General features: G+C 38.2%; 1 long non-coding RNA gene across 15 annotated transcripts in view; it reads left to right on the top strand.

Moving 5' to 3' along the window:
* The first annotated feature begins 1,496 nt into the window (after window positions 1-1,496).
* LOC138165769 (uncharacterized) overlaps window positions 1,497-26,961 on the top strand; it is a 90,916-nt gene continuing 65,451 nt past the window's right edge. For all 15 annotated transcript variants that reach the window (XR_011169448.1, XR_011169445.1, XR_011169449.1 and 12 more), the window contains exon 1: window positions 1,497-1,604. This is a non-coding gene — a long non-coding RNA (uncharacterized lncRNA). The remainder of the gene's footprint in view (window positions 1,605-26,961) is intronic.

Below are 26,961 nucleotides of genomic sequence, written 5' to 3'. Positions count from 1 at the left end.
TATAGGAATGGTTTCATGGGGTTAGGAGTTGGTGAATAAGCAAGCAAGTTAATAAATATTTAATAAATCCTTACCATATTTAGGTACGTCACTAAACACTGGATATACAAAGAAGGCAAAAACAGTCTGCCATTAAGGTGCTCCCCTTCAAATGGATTCGTTAGGCTCATTCTTTAGGGTGGTCAGTGAGAAGTGACACTGAAGTAAAAAAAATTAATAAGATATTTGGAAATATGTCTATAGCTCCTGAGATAACTGTGGCAAATACATCTTTGTTGCCCATCTTATGCAAAATCAAGACTGGCCTCTGCCTGTGTCTCTTCCTTACTCCAACCGACCCTCAGGAAATAGCTGAGCTAAAGAGAAGGGAAAGTCAGGAGAGTTAAAGGAGAAATGAGTAAGTGAATGAATGAATTAATGAACCTTTTGTTCACTGCTTATTATATGCAAAGCATTATGCTGGTGCTGGAGGTACAAATAGAAAAGCAAGATAGTCCCTGCTCTCAAGGAGCTCATATTCTTTTTTTTTTCTTTTTGGAGGGGGGAGGCAGAGCAATTAGAGTTAAGTGACTTGCCCAAGGTCACATGGCTACTAAGTGTTAAGTGTCTGAGGCCAGATTTGAACTCATGTCCTCTTGACTCCAGGGTCAGTGCTCTATTCACTGCACCTCCTAGCCACCCCAGGTCATATTCTTTTAAAATTATTTTATTTATTTCATTAAATATTTCCAATCACATGTTAAAAAAACTAACAATTATTTTTCAAAATTTGAGTTTCAAATTCTCTCCCTCCCTCACGCTCTTTCCTCCTCCTTGAGAAGGTAAGCGAATTGATTATAGATGTAAAATTGTGCAAAACATTTCCATATTAACTATGTTGCAAAAGAAAACACAAACAAAATGAAATAATAAAAATAAAGAAATTTTTAAAAATATGCTTTGATCTGCATTCAGAATTCATCAGTCCCCTTTCTGGAGTGGGATAGCATTTTTCTTTATGGGAAGGAGGTCATGTTCTAATGGAGGAAACAGCACACATAGAAAGTTTCAGCTACAAGTCAAATGGAAAGGCCAGCAGTTCTTAGGATACAAAAGACAAACCATGGATAGACAGTCACCAGGTCAATAAGTATTTTTAAAGTACCTACTCTGTGTCGGGCACTCTGCTAAGTTTTAGATAGATAGACAGATAGATAAAGCATTTACTAAAAACTTAGCATGTGAGAAGTGCTGGGGTTACAAATACAAGAAAAAAGAAAGACGATTTTCACTCCCAGGAGTTTACTTTCTAATAGGGGAAGATAATTAATAAGAAGGAGCTGAAAACTGAGGTGGGGGGAGGTGTAGCTAGGTACCCACACCAGGGCAAGGTATAAAAGTCTAATGAGTCAGGAGTGTAAATGGGTGTAATGGGAATGGGAATTTGAAGATCTTCCCTGCTTTGAAAATAAACTCTGCCCCCTAATAGGCTGAATGTAATCACATGGAGCCTATGGTGGGAGGAGTTTGCTGGAGGGTGGAGCCGAGCCCATAGGAAGCTGGGAGTCAGAACTAGACTGCACAGTTGGGAGGACAGCATGATTCCCAGGGAGACAGATGGGCTTGTGAGTAAATATGGGTCTTATGTTGGTTTGTGGGAAGACTAAAGGATGCTGTGGCTCTCTGTGCTGTTGTGGATTAACTTCTTTGCTACTATGATGGAATCGGCTTACTGGTTTGGGGATTTGGTTTTCTGGTGTCTATATAAATGATTTTTGCTTCTGTCTTCTAGATGGAGAGTCTGTTATATTTTGCAATTGAGCACTATGCAGGTATATTTATAGTGGTTATGGGAGCTGTGAATATTGCATTGGCACTATAATGGGAGAGAAAGTGGCATGGCTGAACTGGGTACTTTCTCACATAGGGGCTCTGGGCACCACTCAGAAGGTGCTTTGGGATGGAGGCGTTACCAGGGGAAGAAGGGAGTTGGGATAGAGGCGGAAAATTCCAGAGAGTTAGGAGCAGACCTGGGAGAGAAGTGGGATTGGAATCTACTCTGCCACTGATTCTTCTCTTATGAGACATCTCTATGAAAATACTGACAAGGTGGGAGTGGGGTATAAAATAGCTATTTTCAAGTATTTGAAGGGCAATAAAGAGGCAATAAAAGGCAATAAACTTATTCTGTTTCACCTTAGAAGACAGAACAAGTAACAGTGGGTAAAAGCTGCAAACAAGAGAGTTTAGTCTTCACATAAGGAAAAAAATGTGTGACTAATTAGAAGTTTCCAAAAGTGGAATGAGCTGCCTCTGGAAGAAGGGGTTCTCTCTCACTAGAGGTCTTTAAGAAAAAGCACTTCTATTTGTAAGTTATGTTTTATAGGGGATGCATTTTTCATTGTGAGGTGGATTAGGTAATCCCTTACAACTTTGGGAGTCTAGGACAAAAAAAAATCAAAATAATTAGAAAACTCTTGCAATAGACAACCTTATTCCACCAGCTCTCTTCTCACCCTCAAGTTTCCCCCAACCCCCTGCCATTTGTCCTCCCTTTCTCTAGTTTTGGAGTGTAGCTTTACTAATTCATTTTCCTTTCTTCCTTTTGGTCTATTTTTCTAAGTCTTCCCCTCTTTTCTCTCAGTTAAATGATTAAGTAAAATCTGCCCTTTTTCTTCCTCTTCAACTTGTTTTTTAAAAAATTTTGTTCTTGCACCTTTTCCTAAAAAGCATTTTTGTTATTGTCTTCATTACTTTTTTCCCTTTCTCTCTATTCTATATTTTTATTCTTTGAATCATGTCTCTTACATTTAATTATTTCTTCTACCTATGTATTTAACATGGAATCAAAGCTTTGAGTTCCCTTTTCGGAACTGTATCTATCTTATTGACTTGTAGATCTTGTCCCCTGGTCTCCTTTTCCTGCTTTTCTTCCTCATGTTACTCAACAATGGTTAGGTCATCAGAAGATTGTCCTTTAGAGTCATCTCTCTCTTTTTCTCTTAGAAATGAATTTGTAATTTGAAGAAGTCAATGTTGATTCATAGAGAACTCACTCATGTAGATATTATAAGAAATTTCAAGGATATTTTATGTCATCTTTACTTTCCAGGGTGTTCCTCTCTTGTCCCCTCCCATATGCTAAAAGAATAAAAAAATGAAGAGAAAACAAATCACCAACTTTGATCTTTAGATATTATTGATAGAGGATGGAAGAAGGGGAATGTGATAGAGGACGAAAACAAGAATGCTATTAAGGTATAAGCAGCATATTTATAAGGTTTCAGATGATACAAAGCTGAGAAGGATAGCTAATGCACTGGGTGGATCCAAAATAAATTCTTGATAGAAAAGTACTTTTCGCAGGTTATACCAACTAATTTAGCCTGTACTACACTGCTTAATTTTTTTTTAATATAGCATCAATTCCAGGTCACCAAAAGTAACTTCTAGCCTATGTTTTCATGTGAACAGTTTCTAGATGAGCTACATTGAGTGTCATCAAGATACTGGAAACCTTCTTTTGCAGTAGCAAAATGATGTCCCTTTTAAAGGTATCTGTGATGGATAAAAATCCTGTTGCTGGTTATAAATGGCTTGAACTTAGATAATTTTTTTATTGTCTCAAGATACCAGGCAATTTGATATTTGTTGTTGAGAACCATACATGTTTGCTATTCAGTGGATGTGCAAGGAAGCCTCTCTCCATTGAAGCTTCCAGGACAGGTGATATAAGATAATCTGGAATCTGTGATTCAGGGAAGTCTCATTTACTACTTTTCTTCCAGGTTTGACAACTAGAGTGTGATTACACACACTGAACAATAGACTTGAATTCTGCAATATGTACTGATGTCATTTAGTGTCCTCTGAGAAAAGAAAGATGTGATTAGAATGAAATGTAATGGGAACTTATTCACTCCCATAATAATTGCAAGAGATTCTTTGTCAGGTTTTGCATAGTTTTCTTTTGTACATGACACAATTCTTGAGTAGTAAGCAATTATCTCATTGTGACATGGAGGTAATACTTGGTTCTCAAGGTTTATATTAATAAATTACAGGTTCTGTCTGGGTGTGGTGGTGCATGCCTGTAGTCCCTGCTACTAGGGAGGTGGAAGCTGATAGATTGCTTAAGCTCAGGAGTTCTCTGTCACAGTAGGTTAAAGTCATAAGTAGTCTGCACCAAATCTGGTACCAATATCGTGAACCTTTAGGAGAGGTAGACCAGAGCGTATAAGGAGTGGTGAACTAGGCCAGGTTAGAAGTGGAACAGGTCAAAACACCCATACCAGTCAGCAATGGCAACAGGTGAGGAATGTCTAGACTTCCAGCCCTAGTGAGAGAGGAAGACCCAGCCCCAATAAACAAACAAATATGCAAATAAATAATTAGGTGGATGGACAGATAAATAAATGAACAAATAAACTAATAAATAGATAGATAAACAAACTGTAAGTTCTAGGAGATTCTACCATGCTAGAAAGGTTTTCAATCTAGTACTAGTAAGAGATTTTTATCTGCGGTCCGAGGAACAAAAAATAGCTAAGGGTGGAGAAGCTCACCATTGTTTAGACATTAGGTAATGACCTGTTTGTTAATGACAACCTACAAATACAAACAAAATACCAAATGACTTAGAGCTCAGTGCTCTAAGAACCCTTTCTTTTTTGCAATGGAAGCTGTAGATTAGCAGAAAGTACTTAGAGGGTACTGAGAATTACACAGGTTTTAAACTATTTATAAATATTGATTTAATTTTTGGTACTCTAAAAGTGAGATCCTTTTCTAATGACTAACTAATGAATTTACGTACAACTGAAGGGATTGAACCATGTAAATATTTATATTTTTTCTAGAAACAAAACTGCAAGTTGAAGATAAAGGGAAGTTGAAGATAAATGGAAATATAGGCCATAGGTTCTCCTTGTGATGGGGTGGGGTGGGGTGGACAATAGGTTATACAAGGGCTCCAATCTATGACCAGAGTCCCTGCTGTTCAGTCTGGAAGGAATTCACTAGGCCCAAGCAGTCTAGTGAGTAGGATTGTAAAAGTTTATTGTTATGATTTACAGTGGACAGGGGGTCTTAGGGAACCTGCAAACTTAAAGAAGTCATAGGTATAGTTTTTAAGGAGTCACAACAGTAAATCAGATGTCAACTATGCTAACTAGGTAAGTAAGGGTGGGATTAGAGAGGAGTTAAGGAGTGGTCAGTGCTTAAAGGAACATGCACTTTAAATATCAACTACACAGGCGTATTGCCCATAATTCACTGGGAAATAGCCCAAGTGGGGGGGATGCATGGAGGTGTGGTTTTAGGCTTTAAATGTCACTAAGTCAGCTAGCGGTCAAGGTTGACTGAGAAGTGCCTAGTCTGCCACCCATCAGTATCATATTTGACAAGATGGATGTTAGGAACCAAGGCTAACGGAGACTCAGTATGTGTATAATTGGCTAAGGAGTTAATCTACAGATAGAGCATTGAAGGATTCATAGGTGCAGCTGGTCATTATACTAAGGGCAGATAACATTTGCCTAAGCTAAAATGTTTATAGATGATTTAGTGAAGGATTCATAGGTGTAGCTTGTTATTGTTCCAAGCAGAAATAAACAGTTCATGAATTGTTGCTGGGCAGAGTGCTAGCAGGGGGAAGGGGCAGAGTTAATGCTCTGAGGCTGGGGAGGGGGAGGATGTGATTTTACAGACTGGTTTTACAAATTGATTTTACAAACTGATGTTACATAGACACCCCAAGCACCCCATCACTTGGAGAGACAAATAAAGGAATTGGAAGAATGGGTTTCATCACTCGGATAGGTACTGATTAGTGCAAAAAAAAAAAAAAAGAAAGGAATCTCTCGAAGTGTTCCCATTACTCCCACTGAATATTTCCTTTGAGCTGGAACCAATTATGATATTTTACATAATTTAAGCTTTGAATAGTGTAAATTTAAACATATGTGACCACTTCAAGGGATTCATTATTCAAACTAATTGGGATCTAGCTTATAAATTCAAAGCAAAAGAAATCTAATGTTATGAGATCCTTGGTTATATCTACTTGTAGATTGTACATTATCAGTGTAAGAAAAAAGAACATCATGAGGATAATTGCAGTACATATGCCAAAATCTCTTGCAGAAGATGAAAATACCATTATCCTCCTCCAAACCAAGTTAACACACACACTCATCAATATTTGATTGTTTTACTACAAAAACAAAAATGTTAGTCTGGTGAAATACATATAAAATATGGTTCACAACAAATAAATGTTAGAGGTCAAAGACTTGTAGACTCACATTTATATATAAGGAATAACTTCTTCAAAAAGAGATTCATGAGGCAGTAGAAATGACAAACACCAGAATGTGACCAAAAAAAGGAAATTTATTCAATCTAAATACAGGTGGTGACCAGTTACTATCATAGGATTCATTTCTAAATCAGCCACTTTTTTGTGTAAGCCAAACAATTGACTAATTAAAGCAAAAGTCAAAATCAATTCCAAATTAAGAAAAAGTATAAAGATAAAATTAAGATATTATGTTCAATTATGATAGCTCCAAACTAATTTGTTCAAACCTATTACTGATTTTTTTAAAATGAGAAATGGATAAAGGAAAAGACATTGATTATTCATCACTGTTTACTCCAGAAATTTTCCTAAAATAAAGTAATTGTATGAATAAGGAGGCCAAAAGAGTTCAGAAACTGTTGCACCAGCAAATACTTGATTCTCTAGCCAAGTAAAAAGAGAGGGCAGCCAAGCACTGTACTAATTTAGAACAAACTCATCTGAAAAATTTTACATGGTGGAATATTATGAACAAAATCAGCTCAAAAACATCAATGAAGGGGCTGCTAGGTGGTGCAGTGAATAAAAGCACTGGTGGTCAGGAGGACCTGAGTTCAAATCCAGCCTCAGACACTTGACACACTTACTAGCCATGTGACTTTGGGCAAGTCACTTAACCCCAATTGCCCTGCAAAAGGCAAAAAAACACAAAAAACGTCAATGAATAATAGAGGAGAAAAACAAGTCTGCAGAAAGTTTGGTGTGAGACCCAAGTAAGCCTGATCATTCCAAGAGTATTTACAGGTAAACTAGCAAGACAAGAAATAGGCATAAATAAAACCAAATTGCCAGTTAATAATGTGCTTTCAGCTTTGATGCCATTGAAACCATTACATTTGAAAACTTCAGTACTGGATGTGCTTTCTCAGAAAGCAGAAATGTCATTTAAGAGGATGCCAGGAAAAAAAGCTGAACCAGACTAAGAGCACAGACAAGAAATTTGTACCATAGGCAGCACAGTTTTGAAAGCATTGAAAAATTGATGTTTAAGATACCAGAAAGAAGGAAAGATACAAAGTACTTGAAAAAACCAGGGACAGTATTATTACCCTCCATTCACCAAAAAGAATAAAAGGAAATAAATAATTACATAAGCTATATAAACTAGAAAAGGAATATTTGCTGAATATAATCCATATATCCACTTTCTCATGTGTTTATGAAAATTATATATTTTTTAAAAATAAATTCTTGATAAAAACTAGAAGAAAAAAGGCAAGCTTTTGGGGAAAAAAAAGCTTATATAGAAGACCATATCTTTATCTTTTTATTTTTATTATTTTGCTTTTTGGAGAGGAGAAGGAAGGGCAATTGGGGTTAAGTGACTTACCCAAGGTCACACAGCTACTTTTTTGTGTTAAGTGTCTGAGGCCGAATTTGAACACAGGTCCTCCTGACTCCAGGGCTGCTGCTCTGTTCACTGCACCACCTCACCACCCCAAGACCACATCTTTACAGTGATAGCATTGATTGAAATTGTGCAATGGTCAACATCCTTTGTGAGTGATGTTGATGGTGATAACTGTCATCTATATAGTGTTTTATGGTTTGCAAACCGCTTTAAAATTTTATCTCATTTTTTCCCCTCAGAACAACCCTGGAAGGTAGGTGCTATTATTTCCCAAATGAGAAGTCTGAGGCAAGCACCAAAGACTTTCCCGAGGTCACATAATTAGGAAGTGTCTAAATCTAGATTTGAACTCAGATCTTCCTGATTCCAGGTTTACCTAGCTGCTTCTGGTACAAAAACTCCTTTTTAAGATTAAAATTTAAATTCATGCCTCTCTTCCCCCCCCCCCACATAATAGTAGTTTTACTATTGGATACTATTAGTATCCATTAATTGAAAAAATAGAAAATGAAAAAAGTGCTATGAATTCAGTAGTACTGTTAATTTGTATCTTATGATTCACAACAGAATCTACATACTTTTGAAAAACAGTCAGAAATACAAATATAAGAAAAATTATTTATTCATTTTACAGAAGTTATATTTATTAATTGATAATACTGAGTCGTGCTGCATGTTTTATGAAGCTAAGTAAAGATCAAAATGATAATTCTTGACGTGCTTATGGGTTTGTGTGTCCTTTGTAATACCTCTTTCTATCAACCTTGGCCCATTGGTTGGGAACTAAGTATTAAGAATTCAAGATCTCTCTGTGTTTATCAAATTTTTGGAAGATAAAATATTTGATATAGTTGATTCCCTCTTAATGATGAGGTCCTCCAGATACTATCATTTGGAGAGGACTAATCCCAGAATATTATGAAGTCTTCTCAATTAGATCCACAATACTCAAAAGAAATTGCTCAAACAATCTACACAGGAAAAAAACAGATGGTTAAAGAACACAAATTGTCCAGACTATGACATGTGGTTGATTGGCAGTCCTTTGAGTTGGGCCATTAGTATATATTTCTTGAATTATCACTGACGATGGACAGTGTTTAGTTCAGAATTTAATTCAAGGAAAATCATGGGTTAGACTGAATTAAAAAGAAAACAACCCACTTCCAACAGTTTCATACTGATCTTGGCCTTCAAAACTCATCATCATTTTTTTTAACATTTAAATTCTCCTGGTTTTATTGGCTGTAAATATGGTAGGCATGAGTAGATTGGAGCTTATTACAAACAATGACTTCTGTGCAAGGAAGGTATATAAAAGATAGCCAGTAAGTGTTTGATTAGAAAAGGCAGTGGCCTACTATTGTAGCAACATAAAAGTGGGCAGACTGAGTGATGCACAGATATCCATGGAATTTTAAGGAGTTTAGAGGAAGCTCTCTAGGAGGTAATTTATAGGAGCACAAAAATAAGACGTATGCAGGATCAGGTATAGAAGAATTGCACCACTGAAGATAATAACCACCTCAATAAAATCACAGATTCACTGACTTTTTGAAGAAATAGGTTCTTTGCTGCTATCCATTATTCTATGGGTGAGCATAGCTCTGACATAGTAAGGTGAAGCATCAATGATAACAAAGGCCTTATATTCACAGCAAGCTTCATTTAAGCATTCAGGATGTCTAAAAGGAACTCATCTTCCCCCCTACACCCTTCTCCTCTCTCACCTTCCCTATTATTGTCAAAGGTAGCACCATTTTCCCAGTCCCCCCAGCTCTCAACATAGGAGTCATCCTAGACTCCTCACTCTCTCTTAGCCCCCATATCCAATTCATTGCCAAAGCCTGTCCATTTCAACTTTGCAACATCCCTCCAATATCCCTCCTCAGACCCTGCCACATTCTGGTGCAGGCCCTTATTATTTAATGCCTGGACTATTGCAATAGCCTGCTGGTACATCTACCTACCTTAAGTCTCTCCCTACTCCAATTTACCTTCCATTCAGCCACTAAAGTGATTTTTCCTAAAGTACAGGTCTGACCATATCACCCTCTACTCAATAAACTCCAATAGTTTTCTATCGCCTCGAGATCAGATACAAAAATTCCCTGCTTGGCATTCAAAGCCTTTCAGGACCTAGCCTTTTCCTACCTTTCCCCAATACATATTCTTCTATCCAGTGACATTAGTTTCTTTATGGTTCCACAAACAAGACACTCTGTTCCTGGGCATTTTCTCTGACTGTCCTCCATGTCTGAAATGTTCTCCTTTGTCTCTCTACCCAATGGCTTCCCTGGCTTACTTTAAGTCCCAACTAAAATCTTACCTTCTACAGGAAGCCATTCCCATCTCCTCTTAATTCTGGTCCCTTCTCTCTGTTAATTATCTCCTATCTATTCTATATTTTTTATAGATTCATTTGTTTACCTTCTCCCTCATTAGATTTTAGGCTCCTTGAGGGCAGGGACTGTCTTTTGTCTCTTTTTGTCTCTTCATTGCTTAGCACAGTGTCTGGTAGATAGTAGGGGCTTAATAAATGTTTATTGGTAGATTTATTGGCGAAGCTTCAGAAAGATTTTCCTTTGTTTTTGGAGTAGCCACATCATGAATTGCCACAGCTTTATATTCGATACAGCAAGCATTGATGGCAATCCCAATTACACATGTCTTTTTTTTTTTAATCACTTAAATAATGGCAGTGTTGAGATGATATAGATTTCTTCAATTCTTCCTGCAGGCTCATATTCTGTTGATCCCTTTAGATATTATAGAGCATGTGTTTCCCAAATTCTCCAGTCTTTGTTCTTGGCAAGAACTTTCCTTGAATCACAGAATTAAAAGAACTACAGTGGTCATCTACTTCAACCCAAGTGCAAAGCATGAATGCTATCTATAATATGACCCAACAAGTAGTCCTTCAGTTTCTGTTTGAGATATCCAATGATAAGAAATTCGTTGTCGCCTGAGATAACCTGTTTCATTTTTGCATAGTTCTTCAAATATTTGGAGAAAATAGTCTAATACTCTGTCAGCTTTCTCTTCTCCAGGCTAAATAACTGTCAGGATCCTCATGCTGAGATTGTCCCTTTTTTTTAATTCCCCTCTCTCCCTTTTTTTTAAACTATCAGAGACAACATGTTTTCCAAAACTAAGGCCCAGCAACCAATCTGTGCCCTGAGCTTGGCTTAACAACAATCCTTTGAGCACAGCCTCTGGATGAACTCAGCCACAGCAAAATCCCAGAGTTGTTTCATACCAGCACCAGTTGTTCTCTGAGCTTGGACAAGTCCCTGCAGTAAACATGTTCTGGTCACGAAGCCCTATTAAGAATCAAATTTATCAGGAGCGGCTAGGTGGCACAGTGAATAGAGAACTGATCCTGGAGTCAGGAGGACCTGAATTCAAATCTGGCCTCAGACACACTTACTAGCCACGTGACCTTGGGCAAGTCACTTAAACCCAATTGTCCACCTAAAAGCAAAAAAAAAAAAAAAAAGAATCAAACTTATCTCATCGTTGCTGTTACCCCATCAGGGCTACAGTTCATTGTGTAGCCATTGGTATATATGTATTGAGATTAGCCCACACTAAAGCAGGTCCCCCACTGGGAGGGGGGGGAGAGGTAGCACATGTGCCTATTTTCCTTCCTTTTGTATGAAGGAAGACTGCTTGCAAGCCATTTCTCTCACAAACAAACTAAACTTCTGTTTGATTCCTGACTCTTCTGTTTCTTGCCTGCTGTGCTCTGTTCAGCCCCAGCCATTTGAAGGTTAGAGACCAGTTCTGTCTGGCTGATATATCCCTAAATATTTCAATAAATCCTCCTATTTTTTGGTTTCAAGTCCCCTCATCATCCTGACCCCCTCTCCTCTGGCCATGCTACAACTCATCAAAGATGCTTCTGAAATTTAAGACCCAGAAATGGACACAATGCCCTATCTGGTCTGGCCAGGGCAGATTACTATAACACTATCATTTCCCTCACTCTGAAAAATACACTTTTTGTGAATTCAAGATAAGATCACAGTATAAGTTTTGGCTGCCACATTATGCTATTAACTCATATTAAGGTTGCAGACTACTAAAACTCCAAGGTCTTTTTCACTTGAAGTTGACCTCACCAGTCTATAGTGCAAAATACTGAGTTTCCCCCTATTTTTTAAAATCAAAAATATATTTGTGTGTGTTCAATCCAATAACACTTTTCCTCTTCTCTGACAGTCAACTAGCGACCATATCCACAAGTTCTCTCAGTATTGTTGGATATCATTTATGCATGCCCAGTGACTTAAATTTATCATGGATAGCTAATGTTCTCTTATTAATTACTTTACTTGCCTTCAGCTTCTAGTCTCTGGAAAACACTTTTGTTCTATCTTTCCAGTCTAAATTATCAATCTCCATGTTAGAGAAATCAGAAGAAAAATGGGCTGGCTAATTCTATTTCCACTCTGTTGTCCATTACAATTTTTATCATCTGCTCTTAATAGGAATAAAAAATCTCTTTGTAGAATCATTAGTATTTATCTCAAGTCCCAGGTCATACTAGCTTTCCTCATTCCTTATTTTCATAGGACTATGTTGTTCTTTTTACATATGTATATATGCATATATACACACACGCACACACATATGTATGTATTTCTAGATACAAATACATATATATCTATTACCTGCCTTTGCTTCTACTTTTTTTGTAAAAAAAAAAAAAGGGACTTATTGAGAATTGCACATGCAATCTCATATCATGTCATATAAGAAATCCCTAATTTGTGGTATTAAGTATTAACTAACAAAGTTCGACATCAAAACAACAATGGTCTTGCCAGGGTGTTGGTCCTGTTTGTGAAATTTAAATTTCTGAACGATAAATGATGCTACTGCATTGAATATGAACACGAGAACTCCCTATTTTGTTGGCCTATAGCACCTCTCTCCAAGGATGAAGCCTCATTATAGGATAGCCCTTCCCTTCACCAAAAAGAGAGAACTTTCCCTGGAGATCTTTTTTTTCCTGGTTTCCAGGATCACAGTACTCATCTCTACCTCTGTAGATTTAGGGATCTGAACTTGATTATCTTTGGTCAACAAGAGTCCATCACCCATCTGTCCAATACAATGTTTACATATCCCATCTGTCCCATGCTCAAGAGCTATTCACTAAATATTTTCTCCACTGTGCCAGAAGCTTTTCACCTTGACACATGCTGTGAGGGTCAAGAGAACCATATACATAACTACTATAGCAATGCCAATAGAAAGAACAACCACATACACACACATCAAAAGTAAATATTGCAAAATTATAAAGAAAAAGCATGACTAGAAAGACGTATTGCACATTGCACTATTTTCAGCCTTTTTTTGATGTATTGATCTATTATGCTGATTTTTTTCTTGCTCTTTTTTTTTCTTTTTGGAGGGTAGGGCTATGTAATGGAAATGCAAATTTAAAGATCTTCCCTGCCCCTAGGCTAAAGCGCACCTGGAGCCTGGGGTGGGAGGCTTGTTTTTCAGTAGATACTTTTTGATTGGCCAGTGGGTCCAGAAGGTTGTTACATCCTCTGAGCCAGGAGAAGGCTATATAAGCCCTGATGTGAGGCTTTGTTTTGGGGCTCACTTTGAGAAGTGTTCTGTGATTTGATCAGATGAGACTCTGGGAAGCCGTTGTTGAGAGCCTCCCGGCTTTGAAAAACCCAGATGTTGATTTGGTATGAATGTAATGGTTGGACAGTTTGGAAACGGTCTACTTGATCTGTTTCCCTGTCTTGATAATTCTGTCTGCATACTCTGAAGTTCAGGGTGCTGACCTTTTTCCCCTGAACTAGGTAAATGATACATATTTGACTGATTAAATTTGAAGCTTGTTAACCCATTTTGAGTTGCTTTCCTTTATCAAAGCAGATCCAAGAACCTGTATTGGCAGTCACCCTGGGGACGCTGGGGTGCTTGCTGCTACAGGCAATTGGGGTTAAGTGACTTACCCAAGGTCACACGGCTAGTAAGTGTTAAGTGTCTGAGGCTGGATTTGAACTCATGTCCTCCTGTCTCCAGGGCCAGTGCTCTATTCACTGCGCCACCTAGCTGCCCCAAGTGTCTTCCTCTTTTTTTTTTTTTAACTGAAAATTACCATTTATGTTGAGGGAAAGAAAAAGGTAAAGAGGGGAGGATACTGGAGGAAATTATGAGAATATTAAAAAAACGAAAGATATCAATAAAAACATTTTAAAAAAATAAGACCTGTTGTGGCTACAGTTATGACCCAGACCAAAATTTGTACGTTCTTTCCCCAGGTTTTCAAGGGTCAGAGATAACTTACCAGAAGTCACTGGTACCAAAATGCTTTCCAAAGCATGCCCTACTCCTTACATTAAACCTGCTCAATCTGGGTTCCAGTACTCCAAGGGTCACTACTGATCTCACACCTTTATTTCATACTATTAAGAAGTATACTTTCAACAATTCCACAAGTTTATTCAAGAATTTTGGCATAGTGGATAGAATGTTGTACCTGGAAATAGGCAATGCTGTGTTCAAGTTCTACTTCTGAGACTCACTGTGTAACTGTAGACAAGTCTCTTTACCTCACTGAATCTCAATGTCGCCATCCATCACATAGGAATAATAATATCTGAACTACCTAATGGGAGAAGCAGCTTGGTATAGTGAATAGAGATTAAATCTTGGAGTCTGAAAGACCTGGGTTCAAGTCCTGTCTCTGACATATACTAGCAGTGTGACCATGGATAAATCACTTAGTCATTCAATGTCCCCCAAGAAATTCTTGAGGCTTTAAGTTAGAATTGAGTTAACAATCTATATTTCTGGAGAGAATTTCCATACCAGGAGTTCTAGACACTAGACTCAGACCAAAAAAAAAGCATTTTCCTTACAGTATTACTGTGAGCATTGAATTAGAAAAGTGTTTTGTATGGGAGGCCAGGTGGCACACTGGCCCTGGAGTCAGAAGGATCTGAGTTAAAAGCTGGCCTCAGACACTTAACACTTACTAGCCGTGTGACCTTGAGCAAGTCACTTAACCCCAATTGCCCTGCCTTCCCCCTTCCAAAAAAAAAAGAAAAAGAAAGTGCTTTCCAGTGCTCCAACCACCTCCAATTCCTGTAAAAAATGACTCTAAACAAATTTTAGTGCTACAGAACCCACAAAGTGACAGAGAGAAACAAATCTCCCACTGAAGGCAGCCCAGAAGGCTGACAAGAAGGGTCTTTTGCACCAGGCTGAGAGTGGAGTACAGTTCCTTGTGAGCTGTGCTGATCCAGATCAGCAGCCCAAAGAAGCACCCCAGAGAAGACTTCAGGAGAGTGAACAACTGGCAACTGTGGTGGTTTCCAGACTTCTTAACCCATAAACAACAAAGAGAAAAAAGGTCAGTGGGGAACACTGTTGATCCTGGATGAGAGAAAAGCGCAGTGTGGCCCCTGCCCCTGGGGCAGTGGAGGTGCCAGTGGCTGCAGCAGCTGCCACCTGAGCTCCAAGCCTATAGATCATGGGGGGACCAAGCAACTGTCCAGAGGGCAATTGCAGGACTCTCTATTCTGGTGCTGAGGCAGGATTCTCTTGCTCTGCCCTGCTTTGATCTGGGTCACAGTCTTGGGTGGTGGTCCTGTGGTGAGGAGCACTGGTGTGGAAGAGATAGTGGCAGCTATAGAGAGGACTTCCTCCTCACAGTTCTGAGGCAGGTGCCTAGAAGAAGCTCTGACAAAAACTGCACAAAACCCCAGAAATTTGGGACACAACTCTCTCCACTCTGGAAGCAGAGTTCTACTGTGGCAAAAGCTCAAAAGTCTGGTAATTGACTGGCAAGATGAGCAAACAGTGGAAGTGAAATTAAACTACAGAATAGTTTTTGGTGACAAAAATTATCAAAACATAGAACCAGAAGAAGACAGCACAGTCAAAACTTCTACATCAAAAGCCTCCAAAAAAAAATGAGTTTGTCACAGGCCATGGAGGAGCTCAAGAAGGATTTTGAAAATCAAGTAAGAGAAGTAGAGAAAAAAATGTGAAGAGAAATGAGAATGATGCAAGAAAATCATGAAAAGATGCTCAACAATCTACTAAAGGAGATCCGAAAGAATATTGAAGAAAATAACACCTTAAAAAATAGATGAACTCAAATGGCACAAGAGGCTCAAAAAGGCAATGAGGAGAAGAATGCCTTAAAAAACAGGTTTGTTCTGTTTTTTGTCCAGGTGTTGTCCAGGTGGAAAAGGAATTTCAAAAATTCACTGAAGAAAATAATTCCTTAAAAATTATATTGGAGCAAATGGATGCTATTGATATTATAAGAAATAAAGACACTATAAAACAGATCCAAACAAATGAAAAAATAGAAGGCAATGTGAAATATCTCATTGGAAAAACCGCTAACCTGGAAAATAGATCCAGGAGAGGTAACTTAAAAGTTATTGGACTACCTGAAAGCCATGATCATAAAAAGAGCCTAGACATCATCTTTCAAGAAATTATCAAGAAAACTGTTCTGATATTCTAGAACCAGAGGGCAAAATAGAAATTGAAAGAATTCACCGATTGCCTCTTGAAAAAGGTCCCAAAAAGAAAACTCCTAGGAATATTATGGCCAAATTCCAGAGTTCCCAGGTCAAGGAGAAAATATTACAAGCAGTCAGGAAGAAACAATTTGAGTATTGTGGAAACACAATAAGGATAACACAAGATCTAGCAGTTTCTACAGAAAGGAATTGAAGGGCTTGGAATATGATATTCTTGAGGTCAAAGGAACTAGGATTAACCAAGAACTACCTACTCAGCAAAACCAATATAATGTTTCAGTGAAAAATATGGATAATATTCAATGAAATAGAGGACTTTCAAGCATTCTTGATGAAAAGACCAGAGGTGAAGAGAAAATTTAACTTTCAAATACAAGAAGCAGGAGGAGTATGAAAAGATAGACAGGAAGGAGAAATCATAAGGAACTTATTAAAGTTGAACTATTTACATTCCTACATGGAAAGATGATATTTGTAACTAATGAGACTTTTCTCAGTATGAGGACAGTTGAAGGGACTATACATGTATATACATAAATATGTATACATATATATGTATGTATAGGTGGGTTATGTGTATATGTGTGTCCATGTATACATACACAGAAGGCACAGGATGAGTTGAATATGAGGGGATGATATCTAAAAAATAAAATTAAGAGGAGAGAGGAATATATTGGGAGAAGGAGAAAGTGAGAGATAGAATAGGGTAAATTTTCTCACATAAAAGAGGCAAGAGAAAGCTGTTACAATGGAGGGGAAGAGCAGGAAGGTGAAAGGGAATGGGTCAACCTTACTCTCACTGGATTTGGCTTAAGGAGGGAATAGCATGATAACTCAATATAACTCATATAACTAAATGTAATATTGAATAACAATAACTCAATTGGGTATCTTACCCTGCAGGAAAGTAGGGAAGAAGAGGATAAGAGGGGGGATGATAGAAGGGAGGGTAGATTGAGGGAGAGGGTAATTAGAAACAAACACTTTAAAAAAGGGACAGGGTCAAAGGAGAAAATAAAATAAATGGAAGGGTGGAATAGGATGGAGGGAAATACATTTAGTCTCTCACAACATGACTACTATGGTAGTATTGCATAACTATACATGTATAACCTATATTGAATTGCTTGTTTTCCCAGTGGGGATGGTTAAAAATTGTTTTTATATGCAACTGGGAAATAAGATAAAGAGGCAATATGGTTAGAAATCCATCTTGTCCTACAAGAAAGTAAGGGGGAAATGGGGATATAAGAGAGGGCAGATTAAGGGAAGGGGTGTTCAGTATGCTTGCCATCTTAGGGTGGGGGATAGGGGAGAGATGGGGAGAAAATGTATAACTCAAAATTTTGTGGAAATTAATGTTGAGAACTAAAAAATAAATAAATAAAAATTTAAAAAAGAAAGAAAAGTGCTTTGCAACCTTCAATGTGTAATATCAACACTTCTAGTATTAATATAGACAATTCCTCAGAGCATCAGTTTCTTCATCTTTAAAATGGAGATCATAATTATGAGGAAACTGCTTTGCATACCAGAATATACTATATTAATGTGAGTTATAAAATTAAAAGTGATTTAATCTCAGATGCAACCAACACAACAAGAATCTTACTGTGGCATATATTTGGGCTCAGTAGACTGTCAGAAGCAATCTCTATTTCTTTATAGGAGGCCCACAAAGGAGACTGACTGACACCAAAATCTTCAGGATGTCTTACAGTAGACATTTTGAGCATAGGATCTGCTCATGTTCTGAGACAGGGACTGTGTTCAAGGGCTTAATGGTAGTTCTTGAATGTGGAATTAAAATGTTCTTGTGTGCAGTAATTTAGCTTTTACCAAATCCCTTTATCATTGATAGACTAATGAGTTGTGTGGGGGCGGAGTCAAGATGGCAGAGTAGAAACAAGACTTCCATGGGGTTCTGGCTTCTACCTCCTCCAATTCATGTAAAAAATGACTCTAGACAAACTTTGGAGCTACAGAACCCACAAAATGACAGAGATAAGTTAACCCCCTACTGAAGAAAGCCCAGCAGGCCAGCAGGAAGGAGCCAGCCCAGTGCTCTGGGAGCTGAGCCCAGCCCCAGGTGAGCCCAAGGTTTTAGCCTCAGGGCAGCCTGACCAACCATGGCTGGAGGGACTTCAGATCACCAGCAACTGTGGTGGTTTCCAGAATTATCAACACATACATGCCAAAGACAAAGTGAGAGGTCAGTGTAGACTTTGTGGGAACAGGGAGTTCAGGAGTGTTATCCAGCCTTTGCCCCCAGGGCAAGAAGCAGCTGAGGCTCCGCAGCTATGCTACTTCAGAGCTCCTGGCCTGCAGATTGTAGGGGGACCAAGCAACCATTCACAGGGTAATCGCTCTTGCTCTAACCTGCTTGGATCTGGATTGCTGTCTAGGGTGGAGTTCCTGGGGTGCATGACCAGTTTGTCAGAGCATGTTGAGGCTTCAGAGAGGGCACCCAACTAATAGCTCCAGCAGCTGCAAAAACCCCAGCGATTGGGATAAAGCTCCCCTTTTTGATAGCAGAGTTCTACTGTGGCAAAAGGCTTGAAAGTCAAGTAATTGAGTGGCAACACGAGCAAGCAAAGGAAGCAAAGCAAACAGAGCAATCCAACATTAGACTCCTATTTGGGGGACAAAAAGGGATCAAAGCATGGAATAGGAGGAAGACAGAGAAGTCAGAACTCCTGCACCAAAAGCTTCAAAAAAAATGAGCTGGTTCTAGGCCTTAGAGTAGCTTAAAAAGGATTTTGAAAACCAAATAAGAGAAGTAGAGGAAAAACTGGGAAGAGAAATGAGAAAGATGCAAGAAAATTATGAAATAATAATCTACAACCTGACTGAAGAAAATAACACCTTAAAAAATAGACTAACTCAGATGGCAAAAGAGGCTTTAAAAGGCAATGAGGAGAAAAATGCCTTAAAAAGCCAAATTTACCAAATGGAAAAAGAATCTCAAAAGCTCACTGAAAAAGAATCATTCCTTCAGAATTAGATTGGAGCAAATGGAAGCTAATGACTTTATGAGGAATCAAGATACTATTAAACAGATCCAAACAAATAAAAAAAAGAAGGCAATGTGAAATATCTCATTGGAAAAACAACTTACCTGGAAAATAGATCCAGGAGAGATAATTTTAAAATTATTGGACTACCTGAAAGTCATGATCAAAAAAAGAACCTAGAAATCATTCTTCAAGAAATTCTCAAGGAAAACTGCCCTGATGTTTTAGAACCAGAGGGCAAAATAGAGGTTGAAAGAATCCACCAATCACCTCTTGAAAAAGATCCCAAAAAGAAAACTCCTAGGAATATTATAGCCAGGTTCTGGAATTCCCAGATCAAGGAGAAAATATTACAAGCAGCCAGAAAGAAACAATTTGAATATTGTGGAAACACAATCAGGATAACACAGGACCTGGCAGCTTCTACATTGATGGATTGAAGGGCTTGGAATATGATATTCCAGAGGTCAAAGGAGCTAGGATTAAAACCAAGAATTACCTACCCAGCAAAACTGAGTATCATGTTTCAGAGGAAAATATGGTCATTCAGTGGAATAGAAGACTTTCAAGCATTCTTGATGAAAAAAACCAGAGTTAAATAGAAAATTTGACATTCAGATACAAGAAGCAAGAGAAGCATGAGAAAGTAAACAGGGAAAAGAAATCATAAGGAACTTATCAAAGTTGAACTATTTATATTCCTACATGGAAAAAACAATAATTGTAACTTATGATATGTATATATATTATAATATGTAACTTTCTCAGTATGAGAATAGTTGAGGGGAATAGTAATGTATATGTGTATACATATATATGTATACATACATACATATGTCTATATAGGATGGTATATGGGCATATGAATACATATGTGAGTGTGTGTATATATGTCTGCAGGTATACATAGACAGAGGGCACAGGACCAATTGAATAGGAAGGGATGATACTTAAAAGGTGAAATTAAGAGGTGAGAGAGGAATATAATGAGAGGAGATGGGGAGAGACAGAATGGGGTAAATTATCTCATATAGAAGACACAAGGGAAATTCACTGTTACAATGGAGGGGAAGAACAGGAAGGCAAAAGGGAATGAGTCAACCTTATTCTCATTGAATTTGGCTTAGGGAGGGAATGACATACACACTAAATAGGGTATCTCACCCTACAGGACAGTAGGGGGGAAGGGGATGAGAGGGGGGGATGATGGAAGGGAGTGTAGGCTGGGGGGAGGGAAGTTGGAAGCACCCACTTTTGAAAAGGGACAGGATCAAAGTAGAGAATAGAACAAGTTGGGGATAGGATAGGATGGAGGGAAATATAGTCAGTCTTTCACAATATATCCACTATGGAAATATTTTTCTTAGTTACACATGTACAACCTATATTGAATTGCTTATCTGCCCAGTAAGGGTGGGTGACAAGGGAGGAAGGGAAAGAATCTGGAATTTAAAGTTTTAAAATCAAATGTTTATATATATATATATATATATATATACTATTGTTACTATTAATTTACATGCAACTAGGAAATAAGATACACAGGCACTGGGGCATAGAGATCCACCATGCCCTACTGGAAAGTCAGAGGGGCATGGGGGAAGATATGGGAGAGAGCAGATTGGGAGAGGGGATATTCAGTGGGAACGCTGTTCTGGGGTGGTGGGTAGAGCAAAAATGGGGAGAAAATTTGTAACTCACAATCTTGTGGAAATGGATGATGTAAACTAAAAAATAAAGAAGAGAGAAAATATAAAATACCATTGATAGTGGCTCAGCAAAAGAAAAAAAGAATGAGTTGTGCCTGTATGGCGTTAAAGAAGCAAATATAAAATAATCATGTCAGCTAAATAAGCTAAGGGCTTCAGTACAACCATCTTTTATTCCTGTACCTATGAACCTATCAGTCCAAACTCCACCTATAATCACTACAGCATGCAACTAAAAAAACTCAAAAGGAAATGAAACATTGATAAGAAACTCAGAAGGAATAAAAAGTGTTATCAGTCTTCTAAATATATATATATATATATATATATATATATATAATCATTCAATAAACATTTATTAAATGCTTATTATGTGCCAAGCACTGTGCTAAGCACTGGGGATAGAAAAGGAGGCAGAAATCAACCCCTGCCCCCAAGGAGCTTATAATCTAATGGGGGAGAAAGCAAACAAATAAATCTATTCAAAACATATACAGGATAAGTAGGAAATAATTAACAAAGGGGAGGAAGTAGAATTAAGAAGAGTTGGGAAAGGCTTCTTATAAAAGAAGAGATTTTAGTTCTGATTTAAAGGAAGCGGGATAAGCAGGAGGCAGAGGTTAAAGAAGGACATCATTTGAGTCATGGGGGATAACCAGAGAAAATGCCCACAGAGCAGAAATGAGTAAAGAAATAAAAGTGTCTGTGGAAAAGCAAGAAAGCTAGTTTGTATGTGGCAGAGAGTAAGGTGGAAGAAAACTAGACAGGTATGAGGCGGCTAGCTTATGAAGGCTTTGAATGCCAAACAGAGAATTTTGTATTTGATCCTGGAGGTATGGAGTACACTGAGCCCAGCAAGAGATGGAAGGTGTGAGGTGTGCAATCAAAGGGACATTAGCTTTCTCTTCTCACCAGAGAAACTGGAAATCAGATGACAGCAGGAAGTAGTAGACTACCAAAACACATGATAATTCTGTAAGATTTTTTTACACTCCTATAAATGTCAGTCTCCAGTTAGAATTTTCATGTAGTGTTATGCTTCAAAAGAGACTTAAATAGCCATAACTGTGATTAGGGTAAATTCAATTGGCCAGAGGTTGGGCTACAGGCACAATTCAGTGGTGCAAAAGACAGTTCCATCCCGGCAGTTACCATACTAGGAGAGGGAAGTCCATTGCAAAAGATGAGATACAGGGACTATGGTCACTGCTGTGGGGAAACATACCTCTCAACTGCAGATATAAGCAAAATCAGCCTGTGACAAAGCCCTCTTCACCCAGTGCTAGTTACAGCTCTGTGCTTTATCTTATGCTGATAAAATATCATGTTCCACATCAAATTTAGCTGTTGTGCACATCCATGTGAACATAGTTCACAAAGACACAATATTCTGTCACTGGAATCCTGTCATAAATAAAGAAGGTTCTATGTAGGACAGAGTGAAGGAGGTACTTAGGTGCCTTCTTTATTAGCGTCATTCCATCTAGCTGTTTCATTTCCTATCCCAATGCCCTGGTGTTCTTCATGCCTCCCACTGATGTCTTGGTTTTTCCAAATTCTTTCGCATCGTGACTCCTGGCTGTAGATATTGGCTGTACTTCTTACCTCAGCCCTGGCTCTCATCTACTTCGTGTTGCTGTAGAAGCAGTGGGATGATTGTCTTATTCTATGTGGAGTATCTGCAGGCTCAGCATATTATTGATAACACTCTAGCCAGCGCCCGATGTGACTACTGAGAGGAGATATTTTGAGCCTTTCTGTCTCATTATGCCTCCTGAAGCAGTATGATTGATTCTTAGCCTGTACTTCCATTCAGGTTGAGAGCTTTTGTTCCAGCTCTTATCATCAGGAAGGGTTATTACATTTTCCCGCCTTGCTTCCAGCCTGCCAAAGTTGGGCTTTTTACCTCTGGCTCACAAAGTAAATGCACAGCTATTTTCCAAGTCCCAGCCATATTTGGTCCTTTGTAGTTCCATTTTATCCTTTGTTTCATTGTCTATGAGGCTGCTTGAAGTTCTCACATTTACCATTAACTTTCCTCTTTCACACAAAAAATCTCTAAGCTTTTCCAAGAAGTATGTTGCAGTCCTATCTCCAAGATTTTCGAAAGTTCACATCCCCAAATTTCAATTACATGATAATAAATGTTTCATGTAAAATGATGTAATGTAACATCCTATAATGTAATATATAACATGAGATGAGATAATGATATACTATGATATAATGTAGCATTATAACATAATAAATAATGTAATACATCAAATATATAGCATAAAATATATGAATACATATAGTGTTTAATGAACTATAACACAAAATTGACTTGAACATACAAGCATTAATAGCAACTTGTATCATATTAGTATAACTTTGTAGACTCATAGCTTTAGAGGCCATGGAATCCAACCCTGTCATTTTAAGGATGATGAAACTGAGGCCCACAGACATTAAATTACTTGCTCAAGGTCACAGAAGAAATATAGGGGAAAGGTGGGATCTGAACCAAAGTCCTTTGCCTCCAAATACCACATCCTTTCCCTGTACCACGCTGCCTCTCAGTCAAAATGCTTATAGTTGCATGTTCAGATATGTAAACATTTATATTTAGATTGTTATAGTCAATCTATATGCATTACCCCTTGTTTTACTTTCTACCTTTGCAGCATTTCACATAGATTTTCCCTTATTTTTGTACATGCTATGTATTTGGCATTGACTATCAGAGTCTTATCAGAATCAAATGAGAAGGAACAAAATTACTTTATCATTTCCTTTTCTGCATTCATTGGGTCTATTTTTTTTAATTAATGGGGCAGTACTTTAATAATATCAAAATCTGTGGTTTTATCAGTCTTTGGCCATCCCCTCTACCTTCCAGATCTTAATCCCTTTACTCCTTAGTGTATTATCTTGATGGATTTTTACAGAGTAGTCAATTTGAATTAATTTTTTTATGGTCAAGAAAATTCATTATCCCATGACCAACCATCTAGTTATTAGCCTCTCTGTGTGCTTGTACTTAGTCCTTTTTTGCCTCACAATCACAACTATTTGGCATTTAATGAGGCTTGAGCTCTCTCTCTCCCATTGTCTTTACGTTTTTTTTTCACTCTGACCTCCAATAATCATTCTTTGGGCATTTCCTAATATAGTAATAATACATAATATATATTCAATGCACCACCTAGCTGCCACCCCCCATTTATTTTTTTGATGAATATTGTCGATCACAATTTTGTGTGAAGTTATTTTGTAAATAATTCACTTGATTAAGATAAAAAGGAAAAATTAGAAGCATTGATTGTTCAGAAGATCATAGAATTGAAGTTAGAAGAGATGTTAGAGGCCATCAGAATAAACCCTGACATTTTACAGATGAGGAAGTGAGGCCCAGATTAGTTAAGCAGACTGCTCGAGGACACATAGATCATACCAGACAAAGATAGGATTTGAACTCAACTCCTCTGATTCCAAAGCCAGTGATCCTTAGTATACCGTATAGAGGTCTGGTTTTGAACTAAGGAAGGCCTGGGTTCGAATCTTGTTTCTGGCACATATGAATTGTGTGACCATGAGCAAGCCACATAGTCTGGCAGTTTCCTAGGCAGATCTTTAAGACTATAGATTGCAGATGACTTGTTGATCTGCAATGATGGAAGGAGTTTCCACATTAGGAGTTCTCTATCTTGATAAAATAATTAAAAATTGTAAACATTTTTTAAATTGTAAAAATTTAATTTAATTACAAATTTTTAAAATTGTAAAAAAAAATTACTCAGATGTAACATAGACTATATGTTCCATTCATTTCTCAGACTTAGTTTCTTTTGAAGGTAGAAATCCTCTTTGGACTAGATTTGGTTACACTTGTCTTGTCTCACAGCTATAACAAAAAGTTGGGAAGGGGAGCTAACCTGGATGTTTACTGTCTCATTTTAGACCGTCTGTTGTTTTCCTATGACGAGGGAACTGCATACAGATAGCTAACTTATGATCAATTATCCATTCTGAGATTTCAGTGTGCTGTGGAAGCTTGCAGTGATTTTTATTGTCACTATCACATGTGCAAACCAGAACATAGGGTTGCTTCCTAGAGTCCCAGCATCTTCTACTCTGTTGAGGTGTGGAACTCCGTACCCCATCTGTTCCTGTAGCTCCCAGCCCTGAAATGGGGAGGGAAATGCTGATAAAGTACATCAGAGCCTAACACCCACATGGTACCAGCTGACTGTCACAACAGCAGGGGCACAGAAATGCCTCAGCAGCCAGTTTCCCTTTCAGTCCCTGTCTGTTTCATCCTCAAAACTCACCCACCGTCGTAAGTACTATGTCAATCTTATGTCTCTGTCAGTTCCAAAAGTCAAATAAGGCTACTGAAAAGAGGCAAAAATTCCCTGTGGTACACATAAAAATCCTGAGTTCCAGAAGAATCAAGTGATTTTTCCAAGGTGATTCAACTAGTTAGTGACAGAGGTGAGGCTAGAACTCAGACTCTGTGATTCAATCCACTGTTGGATCAATCACTGTTGAATATGGCATTATACTGGATAAGTATTTTGGTCCTGATTATTTCTAACTTCATATGTGTGTTTAAAGAAAAATAGGATGATAGGTTCTATAGCTGGATGGCAGTTTAGAGGCCACAAGTCCAGCTTCCTTATTTTACACTGAAGTCCCAGGACTCTGAGTGATTTTCTCAAAGTGATGTAGCTAGTCAGTGACAGAAGTGAGTTGCATTAGAACCCAGGCCTTATGATTTGTTGGCACAGTGGACTGAACACTGGACACTTGAAACCTAGAAGACCTGTGTTCAAATCATATCTTTGATACTTACTAGCTGTGTGACCATGGGCAGGATTTTTTTTTTGGTCTTTTTGGAGGGGGTCAGGAAGGGCAATTGAGGTTAAGTGACTTACCCAAGGTCACACAGCTAGTAAGTGTTAAGTATCTGAGGCCGAATTTGAACTCAGCTCCTCCTGACTCCAGGGCCCGTGCACTATTCACTGTGCCACCTAGCTGTCGCCCCATGGGCAAGAATCTTAATCTCACTCAATTTCTGTTTTTTCATCTGTAAAATTATAGGGTTGGACTCTGGTCTCTGAAGGCCTCTCCAGTTCCATGTCTATAATCCTATCTTCCACTGCTTTTCCTACTACATTACACTTGATAAGTTTTTCTGTTCTACTTATTTCTAACTGACGTGTTTTTTTTTTAATTAACTCAATGAGTCAATAAGCATTTGTTAAAGATTTACTATATACCAGGCACTTTGCTAAGTGCTAGATATGCCCCCCCAAAAGTGTCAAAGACAGCCTCTCCTCTAAAGAAGCTTATGGTTTAATAGGAGTTTGGGGAAACAAAATACACACTATGTACAAAGAAGATATAGTCAATCAATCAATAAGCATTGATTAAGTGCCAGATACTGTACTAAGTGTTTAGGACACCAAAAAAAGAGACAAAAGATAGTCCCTGTCCTCAGGGAGCTTGTAATCTAATGTAGATAAATTCCAGATAATCAACAGAGGGAAGGCACTGGCACTAAGGAGGATCAGAAAAGGCTACTTGCAGAAGGTGAGATGTTAGTTAAGACCTAAAGGGAAGCCAGGAGGTGGAGACGAGAAAGGAGAGTTCAGGTATTGGGGGACAGAAAGTGAAAATGCATGGAGTTGGAAGATGGAGTGTCTAAAATGAGGTACAGCAAGGAGGCCATCTGGAGTCTGTTGTGGCAACTGTTAGGGATCTCACTCACCCGCATACCACTCATACTCTAAGCTCCTTTGTACCCCTCTCTCTTCCTTCAACCCTGGCACTTTTCTATCTAAAACAGAAAGTACAGGGAGCTCTGAAAATTGTCATCATGAAATCAAATCTGAGCAGATTTTCTCACCAAAGCTCCTCAATATTGCTTGTACTAACTGGGGGCTAGGAGCACGGGGACACAGAAGATATCTCCTGTTACACTCACATCCAAGTCTCCATGCACTGATGGGGGTTCCAGGTT

Source organism: Petaurus breviceps, unplaced genomic scaffold (assembly GCF_028583685.1).
Source record: "Petaurus breviceps papuanus isolate PSGF00001 unplaced genomic scaffold, PetGlider_PUasm1.0 214, whole genome shotgun sequence".
NCBI classification, from domain to species: Eukaryota; Metazoa; Chordata; class Mammalia; order Diprotodontia; family Petauridae; genus Petaurus; species Petaurus breviceps.
This window is presented reverse-complemented; position numbering and strand designations above follow the sequence as displayed.